This window comes from Ovis canadensis, chromosome 11 (genome assembly GCF_042477335.2).
Source record: "Ovis canadensis isolate MfBH-ARS-UI-01 breed Bighorn chromosome 11, ARS-UI_OviCan_v2, whole genome shotgun sequence".
Lineage (NCBI taxonomy): Eukaryota > Metazoa > Chordata > Mammalia > Artiodactyla > Bovidae > Ovis > Ovis canadensis.
In genome coordinates, this window is record NC_091255.1 from 14,871,276 (window position 1) to 14,874,256 (window position 2,981).

The following is a 2,981-nucleotide window of genomic DNA, read 5'->3' on the forward strand; positions in this document are numbered from 1 at the left end:
CCTTTGCTTCTGCATTCCCTTCCTTCTCTTTTAACGACAGATTGAATCTACCCTTGGGAACTCAGAGAAGGTCAACTAATTACTATGTAATCAATTGAGAAACTTGATTAAGAGAGCGAGCCAGACAGCAGCGAGCGGGGACCCACCCGGCTGGAGCAGGAGCAGCCAGCGATCCGAGCACCCCCCGACCCCACGCCCTTGAGCCCCGCAGTCGTCTCCCGCAGGCCCGCCACCCTCCCTGACCCATGGCTGAAGCGGATTCAGAAAGAGTTAAGGGGTCTACAGCGCGACCCACCTGCTCACTGTTCGGCTGGACCTGTGGGAGACGACTTGTTCCACCAGCAAGCAACTATTATGGGGCCTCCTGATAGCGCATATCAAGGTGGAGTCTTCTTTCTCACTGTACATTTTCCGACAGACTATCCTTCTAAACCATCAAAGGCTGCTTTCACAACAAAAACTTACCATCCAAACATAAACAGTAATGGAAGTATTTGTCTTGATATCCTGAGGTCACAGCAGTCAACAGCTCTGACTGTATCAACAGTTTTATTGTCCATACGTTCTCTGTTTGTGACCCTAATCCAGATGACCCCTTAGTACCAGATATCATACAAATCTATAAATCAGACAAAGAAAAATACAACAGACACACAAGAGAATGGACTCAGAAATATGCAATGTGAAGTAAAAAAAAATTTCATGTATACCAGAGTACTGTAAAATCTAGGTTTTTTCAACATTAGCAGGAAATTGAGCACTGTTTACTGTTTCACTGTACCATGAAATCTTTTGGTTTTTACCATTTTAAATGTATTTCTGAAGCAAGACAAAACAAACTTCCAAAGATATTCTTGAGACTGTGATGAGAGCATTTATCATTTTGTATGCATTGAGAAAGACATTTATTATGGTTTTTAAGATACTTGGACATCTCCATCTTCAGCTTACAAGATCTTACAATGCATCCGAAAAGCAACCAAATTATGTTTTTGCTGAAACTAGATGTTTTTACATGAAAAATTCTGTATGTGTTATGTAAGATGTCATCAGTTTTATAAATATGTATTCAGATTTCATTCTTTGTTAGCTCACTTTATAATTTGTATTTTTTACTGTATAGACTAAATATATTCTATCTACATGTATGTCAACTTGTTATTTTTTTTTTCTCTGAACAGTATTGAAAAAACCCAACAGCTGATAATGAAATGAGTTAACTGTCTGTGTCCCTTGTCTTGGGGTATTCTGTAGATTGACTGCAGATTTCTTAAACCTGAAATGATCTTTACACTGTAATTCTCAATGTACTGATTACGGAGAAACACTTGTTTTGGTTTTGTTATACTTGGCTTAACTTTATTACAATGTGAATTAATTGCAGTGCTAGGTAGAAAAATGTGTAACTTTTATTTGCTGCTAGTCACATCTGAATTTTTTTTTCTGTATAGACAATATTATATTGATACCCTTTACAGATCTTAATGTAGCTTTTTCCATTTAAATAAAGTGATTTTTCTACTAAAAAAAAAAAAAAGAAAAAGAAACTCGATTACAATAACCAGAACACAAAAGTTTTGGATATTTCATATTAATAACATTTGCCTATGTAATATAACCTGAAAAAGCTTATCACTCATTTGACAATGCTTCTCACGTAATTTAACATATCAAATAACAAAGGGCTCTTTTCCCCTCATTCTCTGGGATCATAAATGACTAGATTAAGGTTTCAAGTAGCTGATTTATATCTCAAAATCACAAGAAGAGAAATGTGTATTCATTCTAGAAAACTAGCTTCCTATATCTGCACGTGCAAAAACGTGATTTAGAATATCCAAAGAGTTCCACCTTAGCAATTTTCCAGGATTTTTTAAAACTATTAACTCATGTACACCCATGGCTGATTCATGTCAATGTATGGCAAAACCAATACAGTGTTGTAAAGAAAAATAAAGTAAAAATAAAAATAAAAATTAAAAAAAAGACAACAGGTACTAGAGCCAGTCTATCTGCAACTTCCAAGATGTGTGACCTTGGAGAATCTGCCTAACTCCTCTGCACCTTGGTTTTCTCACCTGCAAAATGAATGTAATAATATTTCCTACCTCCTAGGATCTTTATGCAGATTAAATAAAGGAAATAAGTAAAGAACTTAAAAAAAACTATTAAATATTCTATTTAGTCATAATAAACAGCAGTAATAGACAATAAAACATATCATTCACTCACATTCACATGCCTTATTTTCAGAGGAACAAGAATCAGTGTTTGCTTTACAAGTTCCCCGTAACAAGAGTCAAAACCAGGAAGAGAGAACAGGATGTTCATGCACACACCCATGATAAAAGCCACACAAATTCCAAAAGGCTCACTTTGATACAATAGCAGAGCCATTAGGAACTCTTGTTCTCCAGATTCAAGAGTACTGAGGTCAAACAGTATTACAGTAAAAAGGATCATTCTTTTATTCATGAGAGCATAACTAAAGATATCCATTTTGCAAAATTACACCCTAAGGGACTACATGATGAAAAAAAGATTGGATCACTCATACACAAATATCAAGAGAACAAATTACATCATGAAAAATGATCTCCCAAGGTCATAGGTCTCTTTCCCCAGAAAGGGAAAAGTCTCAACTGATGTTCTGCTGTGGCCAAAGCCAGCGCAATAGAGAGGATCATGCTGTCTTCAGAGCTAAGAGACCAGAGATGTCTCAAACAGCCAGTGCTAGTACTGAAACTCAGACACAAACAACATGGTCCTATGAACAAAATGTCAGAGATGTAGCCCCCAAATCCCACTTCCATTTTCAAGTGGATGCCTCAGAATAAACTGGCCCAGCTCTCATAAGAGAATGGGCTCCGATTGGCTAGCAAGGAGCCCAGAGTAGCTTACTTTTTGATAAGGAAGTGACACAAGATGGAATGGGTAAATTTTCTCATGACAAATAATTCTAGTTAGCTTTTTAAAAATCT

At 36.5% G+C, this 2,981-nt stretch overlaps 1 pseudogene; it reads left to right on the plus strand.

The window, feature by feature from the left end:
• The first annotated feature begins 329 nt into the window (after positions 1-329).
• LOC138414611 (ubiquitin-conjugating enzyme E2 D1-like) lies at positions 330-686 on the plus strand (annotated as a pseudogene).
• The last annotated feature ends 2,295 nt before the right edge of the window (positions 687-2,981 follow it).